We start from the raw sequence: 22,973 nt of genomic DNA, 5'->3' as shown, positions 1-22,973 counted from the left end.
CAGTCAGAGAAATTAGAGCTAGAAAATATAAATTAATCTAATTTATATGCTCAGCAGCTTAGGGAGGGAAGGTGGCAAAGGAGAGCCATTTAGCTCATTTTATGATTGGCTTGTGCTTAGCACAGTTGCATCCCCAAATGAGAAAGAAAATTTAAATGAGCAAAGGTGCTGAAAAGATAAGCCATAATGATACTTGCACTGAGAACATATTGACTGCTCTCTAAAACCTGTACATCTTTGTGAGTCAGCTCAGGTCTGCAAATAGTATAGTTAAGTTTGCATGAGGTTTGGGATTTCGAGTACTTCACTCAGAAAGATAAGAAACTCTTTCCTCTGTAGAAATACCCAAGATTTTGTGGGAAGCAGTTCTGCAACAGTGTTTGATCTGCCAGAGAAACTAGTAGTTCTGCTCAGCAGAATTATCTGTGGGGTAAGATGCCTCAGGTAAGAGGCCTTAGGGCATCTCTTGTCCAACCTCCCACTGAAAGCAGATAGCTCAACCTTGTCCTGCTGAGCTTTGAATATCTCCAAGGATGGAGATTCCATAACCTGTCTGGGCAACCTGCTACAGCTTATCACCTTCACAGTGATTTTTTTTTTCTTTTTATTAAGGCAAAATGTTCTGTGCCGTAACTTGTGACCAGTGTTTCTCATCTTGCACCTGTGCACCTCTGAGGAGGGTCTGGTTGCATTTGCTCCACACCTTCCACTTACATGACTGCAGTCTATGTCTCCCCTTGGCCTTCCCTTCGTAAAGCTGAACAAACTTTGTTCTCTTTGTTTTGTTTTGCCTTGTATGTCCTATGCTCCAGTAATGGATCTTCTGTTGTTGTTTTTCTGGACTTAAAAAAAAAAAAAAAAAAGAAAAATTGAATATTTGGAAATTTCAGTTAAGAAAATAGAACACAGGACCAATTATACAAGAACAATTTACACACCGCCTAACATGATAATAATAAAGAACTTGCCTGTGACCTTGAACTCATGGGTCAGGAAAGACAGGGTACTAATGGCATAGCAATGAAGAACCCCTAGTACTTTTTTCTGCTGTTCTCTTCCACTTGCAGGCAGTATCAGGTAAATCTAGTACATGGCAATATCTAGGAAGTCAGGCTGAAGAGATGGAGCAGCAGATATTAATATTTGTTCAGGCTTTGAAGGGAAAAATTTCAGTAGTACTTATGATAATATATACGGACTTTACACTCATCATCTTGCCCATAAATAATTAGTGTTATGAATACATGTATTTGAATGTATGTGAACATAGGAATACATTATTATGAAAAATATCTTCAAAATAAATGTGTCTATTTTAAATATAAGAACCTAAACTTCATTCATGAAATCTTTGAGGTAGCTTGTCTGTTTGTAGTGTGCTGATGGGTATGCGCGAGTCCCACTGACCATCTTCCTCAACTCACTGTCACACAAAGCTGCCAAGGGTCAAGGGTCATCAGTTGCAGACTCCCGTTCCCAGAAAGTGTGGTGTACCTCTGCTGCCAGGGCCGTGACATGAACAGTGTCATAGTTCCATCTAATCCTTGTGCCCTTTTACACTGTTTCTCATGTTAGTGTGATAGAAAGGCATCTCCCTGCACACAGGTTTGGATGCTGGACCACTGGCTGTTCCTTTGTCTGACTCACATGGAAAACAGTTTTCCTGCTTAGCAAATCTACATTGGTCTTGTGTCTGCAGTGGTGTCTACTCCAAGAAGATGTTTTCTATTTATTTCCTCCATGAACTAGTGATCACCTCACAAAACTGACTCATTTCTGTAGGTCATGTGCCAGTTCAGCTTCTGTGGCTGGCTGTACAGTTGTGCTGCTGTGCTGAATTTACATTAGCAGAGCAGCTGCTCTCATCCCACGTAGTAAGTTGCATTGAAAAACTATTTCAGAGCTGGTGCAAAAGAAATCACATAAACTGTATGTGATACATGTGTATAGTATATGTGGTGTACATATAGAATATGGTGTATTAGAGGTATATACATGCTCTTTTGTGGTACTTTGAGCTGAACTCGGGTATAAATGAGGTCTTGCTTGTTGTACATACCTCTCTAGGAAGGTGTTTTGAGAAAGTTGGTCCACGTATGTTTCATGTTTGTTTTTATTCTTAAACCACACATTACATCCTTGCTATTTCAAACTACTTCCTCGAGATATTTACTGCATATTTAACTGTTTTTAAAGTACTTTTAGTCTAGATTTAGAATTTTGTGACTTGTTATAAATGTCTTATGCATAGAAAGACACAATGCACTAGGTTGACACTTTAGGAACAAATTACTCAGCATGGTATGCTGACGTCACTTTTTGAGTGACAATTAAACAGGAGCAACAGGAGGTTTATACATATTTGAAATTTCAACACTTTAATGTAGTGCATTTAGCAACATGTATTACACATTCATGCAAATAGTCCAAGCCAAGTCACACTGAATCTGTGCTCAAGAGGAAAAATGTATATTTTTGAAAACAGAGGTTGCTAGTATTTGGCTTCTTGCTGTGTTGCTTGGAATTCATTCCATTCCACAATCAAAATTTAACTTGGAACTGAAAAGCTAGTGATGAACATGGTGCTGTGGTGATCATGATGACATATCATGGCTTCACATGTTTGTAAAACATTTTGAATAACAGCTGAATGTGTACTAGGTGGCATGTCAAAATTTGCAAGAATAGAGGATGGTTTCCCTTAGAATAACTGTGCTTCACCCATATGTGGCAAGTGGAAGAAGCAACCTATAGAAATTCTTCTGAGATTTCATCAAGAGTTCCTTGACTGTGTGCAGTGAGCTCTGCAGGTCTGTGCTGGAGGGCTTACCAATGCTACTGCCCTAAGTCAACCTGTCAGAAAAGTTTACCCCAGAGATACAAACACTGGAAGCCCCGAGTTCTTAAAAGTTAGGGCAGTCTGACTGTCAAGGTTGGACATTTCTAGGGACATTATTCTGAAAATGATTTTCACTGATCAGGGAGCAACCAGGAAGTGGAGATCTGTGCAAGCAAGCATCACAGATATTTCAGATATTTCATATTTCATTCTCCTTCGTCCTCAGTCCCATTTCTTTAGTTCTCTGTATGTGTTTTTGTGGCGTTCATGGCAAGTTCATCGCTTTTGTGGAGACCAGCTCTGACTGTGACTTGAGCCTCTCTGAACATCCCTGATATGTGATGCCAGGACAGCCTCTTCAATGCCAGGGAAGAAGCTACAGCTGTTCTGTGTGCTGTTTTCACAGCAGTGTCTAGAAGGAAATGTAGGCAATTGACTGCTTTTTATTCACCTGAACTGTTTCATAGCTTCCAGTTAAAATACTGAGATGTGAAATGTTTTAGAAAGATGCACATGAACTATTCTATTATTAAATTATAATTTCTAGATGTGGGTTCAATACAATACTAAAACCTTCTAAGTATTGTTCATTTGGTCTTAGACCTTAGGTTGTTACTATTGTAAGTTCATAGTGATAAGTAAAAGAAAAACACTTCTATCCTTTGAGATCTAGTGCTTTCTGTCCCACTCTGTTGAGGCAGCATGTATGATTCTATCATGGTTTAATCTAATGCATTTTGTTTTACATTTCAATGAACTAGGCATATGCACATGATCAGTTTTAGTGCATTATTTGAAGCAGAGTAACTTTGATGTGTGGAGAAAGGTCAGTTCTTAAAATGTACAATTGTTTAGTTGCTTCCTATTTTCTGAACTGAAAAACAACAACAAAAACAACAGAACAAACAGAATATTTATTTTTAAATACTATATTTTCAGAATCAGAATACTCCAATATTTTCTTATGTTTTATAAGATTTCCTGCAGAGTGCTTTCTTGTCCTTGAAACAAAAAATAAATAAATATTTAAAAAAGTGAAACTAGCAAGTTCCGAGAAGGAAACCAGTAGGTATCCATTTCAATGGTTGGAGTCCACAGAACTAGATGCAGGTGCAGCCACACCTGTAGCTAAAAGAGGGGAGATTTAGATTAGATGATAGGAGGAAATCCTTCACTCAGAGAGGGGTGAGGTACTGGAACAGGTTGCCCAGAGAAGCTGAGGATGACCCATCCCTGGGGGTGTTCAGGACCAGGTTGGATGAGGCACTGGGCAACCTGATCTAGTGGGTGGCATCCATGCCCATGGCAGGGGGGTTGGAACTAGATGATCTCTGAGGTCCCTTCCAACCCGAGCCATTCCATGATTCACACAGCTTTGTAGAGTTACCACTCTTATTAAGGAGCCTGGTGCAGGAACCAGCTCAGCCTTGTGCAAATCTTTATGTACTGTAGGTGACTCCTATTGAATAGTTTCTGAGACAATACCCTTTGCTTTCAATTCATTGAGCTTTTGAAACGCTTTTAAATCATTAAGTGACTGAGTGAGGCTTTGCTCTCTTGATAGAGAGCAGTGATACATTTACACCAATTGGTTATTTTCTTAGTTTGTCTCTTCTCCTTTCTGTCTACTAAGTGAATGGAGGAAAGGCAGGAATTGTGTCATGAGGGCATGTGGAAGTGTGTGAAGACCACAGCTGGCTGGGTTATGGTAGAACAACTTCGTAGGACAGAAGATGTCAAGCCAGACAATGTCTTGTCCTTATCACCCATAGGGAGTGATGCCCAAGAGAACTAGGGCCAGTATGAAGCCTAGGTTTCATGGGAGGGGGAACCAATTGGCTCCTTCCTAAAGGGGTCCCTGGAGCAAAATAAGGTGAGGCAGTGGAAATGGTCAGAGGACCAGGACCCAGCAGCAAGTCATGGACCAAAACAGTACCTGATTCTATCTGCACAGGAACAGTTTGGATCCCTAAAAATTTTTCTTCTTTCCTACTGATAAAGCCCCTAGATATGTCTGGGTGTGTCTAGTTTTTAAGGAAGCCAGCTAGAAGGTTTTTGCGTAACAACAGTGACAAAACTTACTAGTTAATAATTCTGGTACTAATTCTAACACCCTTACAAGAAAAGCAGTCAATGTGTTGAATGGAATCCTACTCCCATGGGGAAAGAACTAAAAGTGGTTGGGGCTATCATGTCCTTTTGGCCTTCTGTGAGAGACCTTTATGGATTATGGACGTGGAGTCTGAAAGAGATACATAGTGAAAGAGTCTAGTCTTAGGTACAGTGTTTAAATGCACATTGAAAATGGGCAGTCACTAAAAAAGATATGTTGTTATTTCATTAACACAAAGAGTTCAATGAAAAATAAATAAATAAACAAACAAACAAAAATTAATGATGTTCCCCCACCTAATTTGACTTTTTCACTTCATATATATTCATTTAAATTGTTTACAGTAAAAAAAATTGGTGACATTTGTGATCACTATATATAATTACATACATTGATATTTGAATATATTCCACAGGTTTGAATTTTGGTCGTTATTGGTAGTTCTGTCATTCCTGGAAGTTATGGTTTATAATCAATATGATATTTCATCACATAACAGAGGACAGATACTATTGCTACATTTGAAAACAATCTATTCTTGGCAGAATGTGTGTTCATTTAAACTGAACAGTATCCATTTTATAAATAAGTCTACACATTGTTGACTAGTCTCCTTAAGGTTGATGGGAAACCAGTCCATTCTTTAATTATAGATTGATTATAAAATGATAGGACTTTCAGAAACATTATTCTTATGGAGATTGAGTGATGCCTCAGAAAATTTTAAGCTACTTAATTCATATAATATCTTTATAGGAAAGAGGGGTAATGTACATTTGCAGCTTTCATTTGAAAGGGTTATCAAATCCCCCCCATTTTCTCTAAGATCTCAGGGATAATGAAGATTGTCAAAACATTGCCATTGAAATGCATTTTATTTTCTTTGTGATTAATTTAGCTGAAAATTCTGAAACTCAGAGCATGACTTACTTGTGATAAAGCAAGAGAATTTGAGAGTACCCTTTTAAGGGGGTGATCACGTTTCCTTCCCTCAATGTCTGTGTCATACATATGTGCAATGGCAAGCACTGTTTGGATCTAATGCTATAATCCTTATCTCAAAGTATCACGGATATCAATGGAATCAGATCCTTCTGATTTCTGAAGCCCCATTTAAACATCTAAGAGAGGAGTGTATTTTTCTTCTTCATGTGACTCTTAAACTCATTTCCAGAGAGAATTTGTAAACTTAACTTGCAGGGAATTTTTGCAGGCTGCTTTTGATGCTGGTGGTGGTGGATTCTGTTTGTTTGTTGTTGTTTCTTTCTTTGCTTTTGCTTTTGTTTTGTTTTCTACAGACAGCCTATTAGTTTTCAAAGACACTGTTCATGAGGTTGGTAGGATTTCACAGAGCAGTAGCTGAGATGTGTTTTATTAGTTATTTGTATTGAACATTTATTCTATGAAACAGCTGTCAAAAGAGGGCTTTGGGGACATTAACAGTTTGGTTTGATGCATGAACTTATATTACTGTATCATCATAACACTGCTTGGTGTCTTTTGCCATAGATTTACTTACTATTTTTTTTTTTAAATTGCTCAATCAGAAAACATTTATCTGATAAACTGTTAAAAAATAAAAGTTTCTGATACATGAACAAACAATTCAACATTGTAAATCATGTATCATACATGAAACAGCAGTCAGAGGTAAATTTCTATTAAGCAAAGTAATTTATGAAATGTAGATGGAAATTATGTAGGGAAATAAACACTTCTCATTAAAAATATCTTCTTTTTTTTTTAAAAAAAAAAAAGGACATTTTCTAGACTTATATTGGATTCTTCTGTTTCTACATTGTACATTTCTACAAACATACATTGCACATTTCTAAATTATTTTGTTGGTGTGCCAAACGTCAAAAAAATTAGTTTTAAGTGTTCAAAGGTACTTGCACTTGTTAGACTCCAACCATACTGAAAAGAGCTCATCTGGTACATTCTTCCTATTGTTTCTGTAGAAAACTTTTGATTTAATTATGTTTCTCCATTCAGAAGTGTTGTTTTCCTCTCTAACAAAATAGTTATGGAGTTAATGTCTTTTGGCAGGTCATGTTGACATCTATGATTTTGAGGGTTTAACTGTATTCCAAATTCCTTGTGTCCTGGTTTATTTTGAAAGAAAGTAGATTTGTTTGTGCCTAAAATTGGAAACTGTAGTATCGGGGTAGGGGGGTTGCAATTAAATACCATACTTGCACTGGACTGGTAGGAGATGTGGCTGTCAGGAGCTGTCTTGGCAGTGACCACGAAATGATAAGAGTTCTCTGTTCTTGGTGAAGTCAGGAGGGGTGTCAGTAAAACTGCTACCTTGGACTTCCAGAAGGCAGACTGAGTTGTTCAAGACACTGGTAGCAGGGTCTCTTGGGAGTCAATCTTGAAGGGCAGAGGGGTCCAGGAAGGCTGGATGCTCCTCAAGAAGGAAGTATTAAAGGCACAGGAGGAGGCTGTCCCCATGTGCCGTAAGATGAGCCCGCAGGGAAGAAGACTTGCATGGGTGAACAGGGAACTTTTGCTGAATATCCAGGAGAAAAAGAGTTCATGTCCGATGGAAGAAGGGAGAGGCAACTCAGGGAGAGTACAAGGAAGTTGCCAGCATATGCAGAGAAAAAATCAGGAAGGCCAAAGCCCAGCACAAGCTCAGCCTGGCCACTGTGGTTAAGGATAACAAAAAAGGTTTTTACAAACATATTAAGAGTAAGAGGAGGGGCAAGGAAAATCTCCATCCTTTACTGGATGCAGTGGGGAGCATGACTACTGAGGATAAGGAAAAGGCTGAGCCTTCTTTACCTCTGTCTTTACTAGTCAGACTACTTAACCTCGGGGTACTCAGGTGGCTACCTGACCTGGAAGTCTGGGATTGGGAGCAGAAGAAACCTCCCACAGTTCAGGTGGAAGCAGTTAGAGACCTGCTGCTCCACCTGGACTGACACAAGTCCATGGGGCCAGATGGGATTCACCCAAGGGTGCTGAGGGAGTTGGCAGATGTGATTGCTGGGCCACTTTCCATCATCTATCAGCAGTAATGGTCATCTGAAGAGGTCCCAAATGACTGGAGACATGCTAATGTGACACCCATCTATAAGAAGGGTCATAAGGAGGATCCGGGGGACTACAGGCCTGTCAGCCTGACCTTAGTGCCAGGAAAGGTGATGGAACAGGTCACACAGAGCATATGCGGGATAACCAGGAGATCAGGCCCAGTCAGCATGGGTTCATGAAAGGCAAGTCCTGCCTGACTAACTCCATCTCCTTCTGTAACCAGGTGAACTGCCTGGTGGATGAGGGAAAGGTTGTTGACATAGTCTACCTAGACTTCAGCAAAGCCTTTGACATGGTCTCGCAAAGAATTCTCCTGGAGAAGCTGGTAGCCCATGGCTTTGAGAGGTACACTCTTTGCTGGGTTAAAAACTGGCTGGATGGCTGGGCCCAGAGAGTGGTGGTGAACGAAGACAAATCCAGCTGGTAACTGGTCACCAGTGGTGTTCCTCAGGGTTCAGTGTTGGGGGCCATCCTCTTTAATATCTTTATTGATGATTGGGATGAGGGAATTGAGGGCACCCTCAGTAAGTTTGCAGATGACACCAAGCTGGGGGGAAGTGTCAATCTGCCGGAGGGTAGGAAGGCCCTGCAGAGGGACCTGGACAGGATGGGTTGATGGGCAGAGGCCAATGGGATGAGGTTCAACATGGCTCCTGCACTTTGCCCACAACAACCCCATGCAATGCTATAGGCTTGGAGTAGAGTGGCTGGAACGCTGTGCAGAGGAAAAGGATCTGGGGGTGCTGGTTGATGCATGCCTGAACATGAGTTGCCAGTGTGCTCAGGTGGCCAAAAAGGCCAATGGCTTGTATCAGGAATAGTGTAGCCAGCAGGTCCAGGGAGGTGATCATCCCCCTGTACTCTGCTCTGGTGAGGCCACACCTCGAGTACTGTGTTCAGTTTTGGGCCCCTCACTACAAGAAGGACATTGAGGCCCTGGAGTGTGTCCAGAGAAGGGCTATGAAGCTGGTGAGGGGTCTGAAACACAAGTCCTATAAGGAGTGGCTGAGGGAACTGGGGTTGTTGAGTCCGGAGAAGAGAAGGCTCAGGGGTGACTTTATTGCTCTCTGCAACTACCTGAAAGGAAGTGGTGAGGAGCTGGGGGTCAGCCTCTTCTTGCAGGTAACTAGTGATATGACTAGAAGGAACAGCCTCAAGTTGCGCCAGGGGAGGTTTAGGTTGGAAATTAGGAGACATTTCTTCTCAGGAAGAGTAGTCAGGCATTGGAACAGGTTGCCCAGGGAGGTGGTGGAGTCACTGCCCCTGGGGGTATTTAAGGATAGGTTGAATGTGGTGCTTAGGGACATGGCTTAGTGGGTGATATTGGTGGTAGGGGTATGGTTGGACCAGATGATCTTGGAGGTCTTTTCCAACTTTAATGATTCTATGATTTGTGTCTGTGTTCCATTTCTTCAATATGGAAGTATATTTAGATCATAAGTACCTATAGTTTACAGAGAAAACAGGAACAAGACAAGAACGGTCAAACAATTCTCACTAAATACTGTTAACATTTTCTAAAGATGAGTCTGGCATTATTCTCAGTATGAAAGTAATTTTTCCAGTGATTTACAAAATGGCAGAAAATTTCTGGTCAATGTCAAGAGTAAAAGGCAGCAAAGTAATAGTAGTATACACAGTATTTTCCCTCTTGCTAGTAAAGATCTAACATTCTTTTTTTTTCCTGTAGCCTACTTAAAAATATGTATAATTTACAATTTTCTGTTCTTGGGAATGTTTTTTGTGTGTTTGTTTGTTTGTTTGGGGGGGGAGGGGGGCTTTCTGTTATGATACACTTGTGCTGTAATTTTCCTTCCCTTTCACTTTCCTCCCTAAAATGTCCTCCAGATTCCTGTCTGTCAATATTTGCAAGATATCGAGACAGTACTTTCAAAAACTTGAGCAGGCAAGTACTACCTGTGGGGCCCTGCTGCACAAGACTTCTTTTAGGTCTTAAAGAGAGAATCCAAGTGTTTATTTATTATTGATGTCATTAATTATTTTCAAACATGTAACTAGCATCTTCTCTTTTCATACAGGCTCAGCGAGTTGTATACCATTTCAGCAGAGATGTTTGATTTTTCCATCTGCATATCTGGAGTTTCTTTATGCCTTCACCGGTCTTTTCAGTAACCACTAAAGACTTCTTGGGACTGAACACTGGAACAGATGTGTTAAATTCTTCCTGAATGTTCTTCATCAAAAGCTGATGTACTAGACTTTCTGGATGTGCACAAGGACACAAAGGTTAGTGTACTACTTAAAAGGCTAAAGTTTCAGGACTGATTCACTTACCATTACCAGCTCAAAATATGTTTCCATTTGTGGCTTACACAAAGGCACAGATTGATAAAATGGTGAATGATGTCACATATATAGTGGAAACTATGCTTTAAAATGCCAAGGAATAAATTTAGGTAGTGATCTAGTCCAACTTACAGCATTCTATACGACTTGCTAGTAGACAAGAGCAAGCTCTATGCATGCTCTGAGCTTGATTACCATCAACCATTTTTGCTATATTTTTTCTGAGCTTGGGTTTGGTCCATGGCAATCACATTCATCTGATTAATGACTGCTAAAATGGGAGGAGGAGAGTATTCTGCTTATCTCTGTTCACATGACAGCCCTTGTTTACAGTCAGTAGGAATGTGGGGGTAGATGTTTTTCTGTGTGTATACTTAGTTCCTCTAGCTGACATGTGGGAGACAGGGGAATACTGAAAGTATAGATAATGCATCAGGAAAATCAAAATTCTTTCTCATATCAGCCATACATTTCCTGTAAGTTGTGAGATTTTATTAAAATGCTTTATCTCTTTGTTGATTTCTGTTAAAATATCATATAATCTATGGGCATTAATCTATCACCTCTTCACTACTGCAGGAAATCACCCTTGATCAGAACAATTCAGTGACATAATGCTGTATGACTGAAAATGTGGAATAAACCATTGTGCAAACACATATATGCTCAGAAAGGTGATGGAATGTGTGTGTGTATGTGTGTGCACACCAAGTGATGTCTTAGACACATAACTGACAAGGAAAGTAGCAAGATCATAAAGATACATGAGGACTTTCAGCACCATAACCTTATGGGGGAAAAAAGGCTATGTTTATAATTATGTGGATAATGATATGTACCGTAGAGAAAAAAGTGAACAGTCATGTAACCTTGAGTTTATCTATGAATGCCATCTGTTTTTCATCTTTCTCAGAATATTCTTCAGGATTTGCTCTACGTGGGTAAAAGGGAGAAAAATCCTTTTCAGTCTTTTTATGTTAACCTTACCTTATTTGATTTGTTTTGTGTTTGTTTTTTGTTTGTTTGTTTTTCTAATAATTAGTTTTACAAATATATTTTGTTCATATTCAACTTCAATTCCAATTCAACTTTCTCATTTTTTGTGGAGGGATTCTAGTGATATCATCTGAATAATAGCTTTCTAATCTATCTCATTCTGTCTGCTACTCTAGCTAGCATTTCTGTGTGCATTCTAAATGCCTACTCCCTCTATAAAGTAAATAGAAGATAAAAATATCATCCTTCATCAAAAGGAATTGTTTCCCGATTGACACCAATTGTCTATTCCAGAAAGAAGAGGAAAAAATGTAATAATGCAGTTTTGCTTCATCTAAGTTCTACTGAAGTTACTGAGAGTTTTTGTAATGGTGTTCAGTAGAAGCAATAACATGGATATAAAAATATAGATTCCATTTAAAAGCAGAAGGTTAAGGGAGCTGCAAGACTTTGCAAAGATTCCCATATGGAGGAGTGCTATGTAGTGCCCTCACTGTGGTGCCTAAATATTTCCCAAGAAAGTCAAATTCATAGAGGACATCTACCTATTGTAGCTTTAATGTGTAGACTGATTTTTTACATCTTTTATGTGTGTGTATGCACAAAACATGTTTGAAAGAGGTGAATATCTCACACAGTTACAGGTCAAATGTCAAAAGTGTTGTGAACTCTATTGCATTGCACTGCATGTGTGTTTGTACTTTTGTTTGGGGAATTGTGTAATGTGCATTTGTGTGGACTGCTAATTATACAAAACATACAGAATTACATGCTCTTCAAACTCAGTACAACTATTGACAGAACCTTCCTATATTAGGACACGTAATGCTGAAATATCCTAGGTATCCTTAATTTTGCCTTACAGCGTTGCTATTACAGCACACACTCATTAATACCAATATATAAATTTGGATAGTAAATTATGCAAATAAATGGTTTATTATTCATTTTTATTGATTTTGTAGTTCATGCTACTACAGACATTACAAATGTTATTTAATAGACCGGAGAACAAACTTTCTTTGATAGGTAATGCATATGTCCATTTAAGCAGTGCAAATCAAAACGAATGAGCTAAATTCTCTGACTGGCTACAAATTCAGTGGAGTTTCACCCATCTGAATTTTCCATGATGAATTCTGCTACTGGCTTTTTCATTTTGCAAGAATATAAGTGAAGCTAGGGTTATTCACAAAGCCCCGCAGAAGCTTAGGTAACAAACATAATAAATTACCTTGATTTAAATGAAAAAATGATAGATATGCTGAAATGAGTACCTAGCTTACTAAGTTAAAAGAAACTGGGCATTTAGTGAAGAAATGCGCACACACACACACACACAAAGATATTATGGCTCATGAGGTGGGGATGTTAGGCATAACCCCACATTTAAAACGGATCCTGGACATTTTCTGCATATAGACTAAGTCCTGGAGGCAACAAAAGCCTCCTGGAGGATGAGAGTATCATCCCCTTACTTGAGGAAGACAGATGTCACTGTCATGGGAGGTTGACCTAATGAGCAGAAAAAGGATTTCTACTGTCAGCTATATTTATTTATTTATTTATTTATTTTTGTGGGAAAAACAGAAGTGATATATCCACCATTTCAGAAGTAGGTCAGATATGTGAATCCTAATCCAAAACAACATGACTGCAACTCAACATAAGATGCTTTGAGTTCCAGAAAAGGAGTTATATTTAAGCTATGTCTCTGCCCTTGTCATCACCTTTGCCTGGGTTGTGACTCTCCTGAGAACCATCTTTCACACCATAATAACCACATCTTCACCTAAACCATTATGTCTCATCAGCAAACCTAAACCTATATATTTGCAGCAGCAAAACAGGCCTTGGACATTAGTTTGAGCCCTGGCGCCTGTTCATCCATCCCATCTGTTCACATGTTCCCCAGCAGCATTTTCCCACGCAATCCCATGCAACTTCAGGGACCAGTATGGGATAGGGATAGATTCCAGGAAACAGATAAGAATACAACTACCTTGTTTGGGGATGGAGAGACAGGATCACCTGCATACATATATGTGTTTATACATGTATGTATATGTTTTAGCTTACTGGTGTGTTGAGCATCATACCCATTAGTTGATTTTGATGAAATGTTTATATTACAATTTCCTTTGTACAAAATAAGAAAGTTGTCAACATTAAATTTATTTCAGTGATATATAATAGGGAGATATAATAAGCTTTATCAATCTAACAATTAAATAGTTAAGATCAAAGTATAAAACCATGAATTCTAGATACTTCTGTCAAAAATAACAATATCAAACAGCTTTTACTAGAGGAAGTGAAGGGTATACAGCTTTCTTTTTTCCATAATTTTAGTCACATACGATTTCAAAATTATTTGACTTAAGAAAATGTGGGCATTTTTACTCACTTAAAAAAAAAAATTTAAACAGCAGGATGTAATTTCAGACTATTTGCAGTCAAGAGGCCTCTGCTGAGCAAAATACTCATTCAATTTAGGAATGCAGATTATAATAATTTTCCTATCTCTCTCACAGCAGGATTCCTGCCATCATTCTGCAAACTCATAGGTTGCAGTATTGAAAGACTAGCTAACTTCAGTTCCAGGTAACACATGCTTCAAGCGTATTCTCATTAGCTCAACTTAGTTATAATGCAAAGCTGCTTAGTTTCACCAAGCGAAATGGGATTCACTTAAATTGCCTCATCTAATATAATACTCCTTAATACATGCCAAGTGGTTTATGATGGCAAAGCTTGTAGAGCATGAAAATCGGCAGGGAAAGTAAGTTTTCTGACTCAGACTGTCAAATAGAAGTCCTATTTTGTATCATTTCTTTTTTAAAGAGGTTAAGAATAAGTCAGGAGAGAATGGAGTAAGAAATAATCGGTCTAGAAAAATGTAAATTTAGTACATTAACCTTTTTAATACATCAGCTCTACTAAGCAAGAAAATTGTAAAGTAAAGCTGTTATTTCAGTAATGCCTTCTGTACCATAAAATTAAATGTAAAACACATAGTGGCCAAAATATATTGCAGTAAGAAACAATATTCTTTATTCTGTTTTATATTGTGTACCACGTTTCCATTTGCTAATAACATTAATTCGGCTTCCTGTAGTTAATTTGCAAGGACTTTTTAATTTCAGACTTTGATAAGGAATTATTTATCTTTCTTCTTCCTTTAAATGCCAAGTGAACATATTCTAATCTTGTATACCTTGCAAACACAAAACCTCATTCCACTAGGACCCAAAAACAGCAGTGGTAAAATTGTTTTTTCTTACCAATATCCTGCACCTGTAGCCTGACCACAGGGCTATAAATCCTTTTTATACACCTCTTTCCAATGCTTCCAGAAGACTGTTCAGAGAGGGGCTAAGCTGCTGCAGGCTCTGCAGATGACACCCAAACCTATATCTCATTTTCCACAGATGCAACCAGAGCCATCACAAGGATGTTACATTGCCTAGAGGAAAGTGGCTCCTGGAGAAGAGCATCTGGCTTAGACTGAGCTTGGGTGAGATCCAGACAATACTATTTGAAAGCCAGAAATGATCTAGACAGCCAGCGTAGCAAGATTTCTAGGCGAATGCCTTTGAGCATTAGTTTCCAATGAGACTATTCATATCCTTGGAAAAAGCAGGGTTAAGAATGTTGCTCAGCTGCGGCTCCAAAGAATGAACCAAGAACTCTTCCCAGTCCAAACAGAAGTATCTGCAACACCGGGGTATTTTTTTTTTTTTTGGTATTTCTTAGATTTTTACCAAGTTTAGAAAATGAGCCAGCAAAAGTGACAAAGTCTCGAAAACTCTTCTGTGCCTCCAAGACATAGGCCTCTATCAGTAGAGAACTGTGTACATGTTGTAAGGATTTGATCTAAATCATTGTGTCCAGGGCTGGTGCACTCTACAATATAAGAATATTGCTCCTGAATTGCAGTGTCTCTAAAGTTTCCCAACTATTTGCATAATGCATCTCTTCTATTTATTCAAGTGAGTTTTTAGGGTCTGTATCCACTGCAGAGTACTTTGGACACAGAATTTTTCTTTCTGAAGTTCTGTATATCGGCTAACATCAAGCCTTCTATACTTTATGGGAGGATGGTGAAAGACAGGTGACTTAAACACTGGGAGGTCATACAAACATCCCTCATCTGTGAAACACGACACAAGAGTAGGAACCTATTGAAATTAATAACTGGCCAGTAGAGGTGAAAACATACATGAAAGCTTCTAGTAAAGTATAGAATCATAGAGTCACTGAATTGTTCAGGTTGGAAAAGACCTCTGAGATCATCTAGTCCAATCTTTAACCTAGTGCTGACAAGTCCACCACTAAATCACGCTAGTCCATGCTACTAAGTTCTACATCTACACGTTTCTTGAAAACCTCCAGGGATGGTTACTCAACCACTTCCCTGGGCAGCCTGTTCCAATGTCACACAACTCTTTCAGTAAATAAATTTTTCATAATATCCAACCTAAACCTCCCTTGATGCAACTTGAGGCCATTTCATCTTATCACTTGGTGTTTGGGAGAAGAGCCCAATCCCCTCCTCACCATAGCCTCCATTAAGACAATTGTACAGCACGATAAGGTCTCCCCTGAGCCTCCTTTTCTCTAGGCTAAATAATCCCGGTTCCCTCAGCCACTCCTCCTAAAACCTGTTTTCTAGAAAGTACTAGAACTACTCCCCAGGCAAGACCACAGTTGGAGGATGTATACATGATTCATTTGGGCATCAGTGAAAAGTTACAGGCATCTTTAAGGAGGACGAATAACTGCAAAACTGTTGGTATGTGGTGGTTTTATTCAGGTGGGCAGCCAAGTTCCACCACAACCGCTCTCTTACTCCCCCTCCCCAAAGGAAAAGGGAGAGAAAATACACTACAAAAGGGCTCAAGGGTTGAGATAAGGACAGGGAGATCACTCAACAATTATTGTCACGGGCAAAACAGACTCAGAGTAGGGAAATTAAAGAAATTTATTACCTGTTCCTAACAAGATAGAGAAGTGAGAAACAAAGAAAAACTAAAAACACCTTCCTCATCCACCCTCTTCCACCTCCTCCCCCCAAGCGGCGCAGGGGAACAGGGGAACGGGGGTTATGATCAGTCTATAGCGCTTTTTCTCCACCGCTCCTTCTTGGTCACTCTCATCCCCTGTGCTGTGGGGTCCCTCCCATGGGATGCCATCTTTCCCGAACTGATCCTGTGTGGGCTTCCTACAGGCAGCAGCTCCTCAATAACCACCCCAACATGGGTCCGTACCAGGGAGTACATCCCCCAGGAGCAAACTGCTCCAGCACGGATCCCCCACGGGCAGCAGCTCCCCCCGACCCAGCTCCTGCGTGGGCTCCTCTCCACGGGCTGCAGCTCGGGCCCAGGGCCTGCTCCTGTGGGGGCTCTCCATGGGCCACAGCCTCCTCCAGGCCAAATCCGCCTGCTCCACTGGGGGCTCCTCCACAGGCTGCAGAGTGGAGATCTGCTCCATGTGGGACCCATGGGCTGCAGGGGGACAGCCTGCTCCACCAGGGGCCTCTCCACAGGCCGCAGGGGAACTGCTGCTGCGTGCCTGGAGCACCTCCTGCCCTCCTGCTGCACCGACCTGGGGGTCTGCAGGGCTGGTTCTCACTCCTCTCTCCCAGCTGCTGGTGTGCAGCAGTTTTTTTTCTCTTTCTTAAATTGGCTCTCACAGAGACGTAAGCAGCAGTGCTTCTTGGCCCAACTGGCCAGCGGCGGGTCCCTTCGGAACTGGCTGAAACTGGCTCTTATCTTACATGGGACAGGTTCTGGATTCTTCTCACAGAGGCCACCCCTGCAGCACAGCTACCAAAACCTTGCCCCATAATCCCACTACATTAATATTCATTGTCAGAATCTTGCACCGTCCACCTGGCAGCAAAATCTTTGCTTTACTCAGTTCCCCCAACAGGAAAAAAGGCATTCTGGGGTTTCACTGGTGAGGATTTTATTGGTGTAAATATGGTCAACTTCAGTATGCTTGTTTATTCCCCTGGATATTCTAAGGTCTCAAAGCGACCCAAGTAAGATATGTCATTGTTAATATTTTTCTTGTATTTCCTCCAGTTCACATTTGAGAGTAAGCAAGAGTAAAATGGTGGTACAAGTCATTACCTTTTAGCTTTTCTTACTGATGAATGCATGGTTTTGATTTTTTGGTAACGATTTGTCAGAGAAATTTCTGTCCCAAAAGTGAAGATATTTTCAGACAATATTCAAGTCATCCTATTTATTACCAGCGTATATATTCTGTGTATGTGAACTGGAGCACCACACTTAATTGGTTAATTCTTGGGCCCCATAATTAAAGTAGTTTCCTGGAATATTTTCCTCCTGGTGATTCCTTCCTTGCAGTCTCCACTGACTCACCAGCTGTACTGCTTATCACAGCTTCATTCACTTTCCAAAAATTATTTAAAATGTTGTCCATTAAAAACTGTGTAGAAAACTCAGTGCACATTTGTGAGGTACTTTGTAGGAACATGTAGTTATTGGGAGGAATAAAGTAAAAAATACAAAACTACTATTCAGTTGGTATGTGTACAGCTATGCTGTACTTATTGCTATCATGAATAAAGCATTTGTTTTTCTAAATTGTGTGTATATTCCTAGAGGGGTACTTAACAGACAGAGCTTGTTAGAGGAGGCATGGAAACAATGCAGAATTTCTCCCATTTCAGTACTTGAACCATAAGGGATAATCATAAATTCTGACTGCAGTCTGACCAGCTAAAGGGACACAGGGGACACCTCCTGAAATCTGGCAATTCCTTTTCCTTGACCATTTGTGTAACCCAGGTCCTTTGAGGACTGAATGGCTAATGGATCTACTTTAGCGTCCCAGCTCCAGCAAGTCCCAGCAGAGCCCAGAGCTGTGAAGACCCCAAAATTCTGCCTGGTCAGCCTGGTCAGTCTCTGACAAAAAAAAAAAAAAAAAAGTGTCTTTAAAAGCCAGGGCTTGAGGTGTGAATGCTTTTCTCTTGAGGAGCTGTAATGAGAGCTGGTTTGCTTTGATCTGCTAGGAGATTTACAGGAAACATTTCCATAAAGTACTGGGTTCCATGGGGAATTTATGTTTGGTGATCTGCTTGGTTGTCTTTCTACATTTCTAACTGTTATTTTAAAGCCTAAGTCCTCCTTCCTTCCCTAAAATTGGATTACAAAATCAGCCGCAAAATGTGTATGCTACAGAATACCAAAAGCTTACTGGGTCTTTTCTTGCTGTTCTGGCAGGGGATGGCATTTTCCCTCATTATTATGTTGATATCTTCCCTGAGATCAAGAAAACTACTATCTTAATGGGCCTGTAAAACTTGTTTTGACAGCTATTGTGTATTGCTTCAAATACTATTTTTAATATTTCAAGTATACAAAAATTATGTACACATTGCTTACAAATATTTAATTGCAAGTTTCTTTTAAGTCAGTAATGTAAGAGGGAAAAAATATTAAAATAGCTCTCTTTTTCTTGCTGTTTTTAATTGTTCTAGCTAACATCACTATGTGGCACAAAAAGCATTTTCTGATATATTTTTTTTTCTCCTCACAGATTAATATGCATGGAAATGAAGTAGGAATAATATTTTCTTTCCATAAAGCAATTCCTTTTACAGTTGTACATATTGTGTGATTCCAACACATGGTAATATGCACATATTACTATGTGAATATGTGAATATCCATTGCAGCTTCATTGAAAATGTCAGCTGTGCCCTCATATGAAGCTTACCATAAACAAAAAGGAAAGAACTTTCTGAAGTAATATTTTTGTCCAATGTCATGTAAGACTATGTTATTCTAGAATAAAAACAATGCTCTTCAGAACAAAAATCAATGTTGTTAGATATGTTTCTGGATTATTGGCATGATCCTAGAAGCATGTAGATGACTGAAATAGAGTGCAAACGAAATTTAGATACAGAAACCTACCATTGTAATTCCAGGGGGGTTGGGTGTTGGGGGGAGAAGAAGAAAATAATAATACAGACTCTCCAATGCCCGCATAATATTTGAAGATTCACAAATATCTTTGTTTGCAATAAATATTGTCACTTCAAATCTAGTGATAACATAAAAAAGAAGCATTGCTGTACCAGTCGTGCTGAACACTCATAGAATCATAGAATCATTCAGGTTGGAAAAGACCTCTGAGATCATCTAGTCCAATCTTTAACCTAGTGCTAACAAGTCCACCACTAAACCATGCTACTCCATGCTACTAAGTTCTACATCTACACATTTCTTGGAAAGCTCCAGGGATGGTTACTCAACTACTTCCCTGGGCAGCCTGTTCCAATATCACACAACTCTTTCAGTAAAGAAATTTTTCTTAATATCCAACCTAAACCTTGCTTGGTGGAACTTGAGGCCATTTCTTCTTTTCTTATCACTTGGTGCTTGGGAGAAGAGCCCAATCCCCATCTCACTACAACCTCCTTTAAGGTAATTGTAAAGTACAGTAAGGTCTTCCTTGAGCTCTCTTCTCTCCGAGCTAAACAATCCCAGCACCCTCAGCCACTCCTCATCAGACTTTTTTCTAGACCCTTCACCAGCTTCGTTGCCCTTCTTCAGGTAACTTTTGTATTTTTCAAGCAGTTCAGATCTCACAAGCCGGGTATCCTCCAAGATCTTGTGTTCTGTATTGACCAGACACTGAAAGTTTCTCAGTAACTTGGTGCTACTCACTTGAGAACACAGACAAATTTTGCCTAGTTTGAATACTTAGGTGACTTTAAGTCAGTTCGTTATTCAGACCTTCAAACCAAACTTCCTGTTTGAGTTACCAGATAAACAAGCTTTACTGAAGCTGGACAACTTTGCTACCAAAAATAGATGAGCAAGTCCATGCTTAGTGAGGACATAACAGAGAAAAAAATGAAATACAGTTTATGATGTCATTTGCTTATACCATTTTTATGGTTTTATTTAATTTTTTGTTCTCTAATGATTGCTTTTCAATTTAAAATTTGGTACTAATTGGGCAAAAAAAAACAAAAAGAAAAAAGAAAAAGAAACAAGGACTGGATTCTAGAATTTGCATGTCCCTTGTTTTCAGAGGTACCGAACAGCAAGTCTGCTTCCCAACACCAAATCAGCAGAGGTTGTGAAGCCACAGGGTAACATACAGAAAATGTATTTTCTAAAACACTTCACTGTTCAATTTTCATTACCTTATGTCCCTGAGTTTGTATTCTTATGCTACCATGGAATACATTGTGGCTCAGATGCAAATGTTCAGTTCTTCTCAATTTGGTGTTTGAAAAATGGTATGGATCTGAAGACTATTAAAAAGAGAGGGAGAGAGAGAGACTTTATATCACTGGAAAGATGAGTATGCATCATCTAAATAGCTATAGCTTTCATCAAATATATCAGAGATTTTAAGTCATTTTCAGAAGATATTATAGCTTCATCTGATCCTCTTATTCACAGTAACTCTTGGAACCTGGCAGCTCTGTCAGGTGTGAAAAAATCTCATTTTTCTAAGCACTCTAAATATTCTGGAATTTGTATGCTTTTTTTTTTTTTTTTTTTTTTCAGTGAATATATGGCATGAAATACTTTTCTATTTTTTTAATCTATATTCAGTCCAATATTCAGTCCAAGTATTACTTACAGATAACAGTAAATCAACAGAGAAGAATGGAGAATGGAAATTTGAAGACCTGCATTGGATCCTTTGTCCCTGTTTCTAAAGATCATGAATCCTTTATTTAGAATATGACTATAACTCAAATATAAGCTAAAAATAAAATAAGGAATGTTTTATTTTTATTTTTTTTAATCCCCTGACTAACTGTGTAGATCTCACAGGCCCAAACTTGAATTGTGCAATCTGTTACTTGGCCTCATTGGAGGGACTGAGGAGTTTTCCTGCCTAGAAGCATAAGCATGGAGCAGAAGTCTCTAAATTGAGAACTTGCTCATTTTAAGCTGATTCTGTAATCAGCAGCCCAGATCTGAATCACATTCTGGAAGCATTTGTTTCTTGGAATTGATTACAGGGGGAGTTTAAGGTGACTTCATCTTCCAACTTAGGCACTTAGAGGCATCATAATGAAGGATGAAGGATAAATCTAGACCCTCAAGTTGCCACAATCCTACTCTCATTCCTATATGAAATCCTGTTGTAGCCGAAGCTGATGGGAGTTGTGTCATTGACCCCAGGCTGCTAGAAGCTCTCCTTAGACTCTCCTCAGATTTAAAACTTGTCAGAATGTTTAACCTTGGAAAATAAGGATATATGGATATATTGACACAGCCTTGAATGCTCTAACTCAAACATGTCTGCAGTAAAATGTATCAAGCTTGTAGCTTTGACACAGGAATGGGATGACGCACAGCTCAAAGAATACAAGAGGTCTTTTCCTTTGAAACTCCAGGCAGCAGTGTTCTCTCAGCAAAGCTTAACAATATATTGATATATCTTTGTCACTGTCATGAATGCTTGTTTACAAACTCTTCAAGCCACAGAGTTCAGATAAAAATTGACAGGTAACATTATAATTGAAGGCCCATGCATATATGCCACAGTGTTTTTATTTGTGCAGTGTTGTGTTTGGCTGTGCCAAACACACTGAAGAAATGGCACCATTGCAATCATTTTAACAAGTTACTTGGCTGCATGCATGATGTGATTTGCTTCTGGGTCTTGCCAATGCATTCAGCTTTATTTGTTAACCTAGCAGAACATTATTTATTAATGAGTTCTTAGTGCTTTATTAAGCCTAATGTCAAAACACCTCTGTGGGACTCTAGGCATGTTCTCTCTTTGTGTTAAAGTGTTCCAAAGAAAATGAAAAATTATGCAGCAAAGCTGCAGATAAAACCCAGAAGATATCAGTTCAATTACTCTTTCTTGATCCTGGCAGATGACGTTTCTGAATATTTGTGAAAGCACAGCATCTGATTGTGTGCTGGCTTAAATTAAAGCATTCTGCAATCTCAAATGTATGTAATTAAGGCGCCTTAGTAACCTAACAAGGCTACTGTGGTCTCCAAAGCTGAGTGGAGCACTCAGATAGCAAAAACTAACAAGTTCACCATGGAAGTATAATTCATGCTTTTTTCTATGAACTGATGTTTCATATCAGAGGGGGACGCTTCTTCATGGGAAAATTAAAATGATTGAAAATAGTAACAGGGTGAATTATCTGTGATTTTCTGTAATTTGACAGGACTGTTATGGCTCAGGAAATTCATAGTGGACTTCAACAAACTTTTTCACCCTTGATCTGATTGAACACCTTATTTTGTAGCACTGACATAAAATTCAAATCAAGTAGTTCTGCATATCTTAACCCATAAGAATGTTCTAGGACATATATCATGGCTCTTCATATGTGAATTGGTATTTATCAATGGTTAAAGAACAGTAGTTTTTACACCACAGAAACAGAAACAGACTGGAATAAACATGATTTTATGTAGTTGAAAAAAATGGCAATTTCCAGAAAATCAACATATTCCTCACTTATTTACATGAAATTGATATATTTTTTACACCTGTAAGAAGCCTTCAGATAAAGTTGTTAGTTTGCTCTCACCTTATATTTGAACAACAACAACATTTTAAACATATTTTCTGTAAAGATTTTGGTTACCAGACTCAGCGATGGCCAATCAGGATCCCTTGATTTGTCATAATAAGCAA

At 39.1% G+C, this 22,973-nt stretch overlaps 1 protein-coding gene across 1 annotated transcript in view; it reads left to right on the top strand.

Annotated features, from left to right (window-relative positions):
• The first annotated feature begins 10,150 nt into the window (after positions 1-10,150).
• Positions 10,151-22,973, top strand: part of HS3ST5 (heparan sulfate-glucosamine 3-sulfotransferase 5) — a 97,784-nt gene continuing 84,961 nt past the window's right edge. Inside the window, exon 1 of the mRNA XM_035538781.1 lies at positions 10,151-10,241. The gene's annotated coding sequence lies outside the window, so the exon portion shown is untranslated. The remainder of the gene's footprint in view (positions 10,242-22,973) is intronic.

The sequence above is a fragment of the Cygnus atratus genome, chromosome 3 (genome assembly GCF_013377495.2).
Source record: "Cygnus atratus isolate AKBS03 ecotype Queensland, Australia chromosome 3, CAtr_DNAZoo_HiC_assembly, whole genome shotgun sequence".
NCBI lineage: Eukaryota > Metazoa > Chordata > Aves > Anseriformes > Anatidae > Cygnus > Cygnus atratus.
Note: the sequence above shows the minus strand (reverse complement) of the source record. Positions and strands in the feature narration are given on the sequence as shown.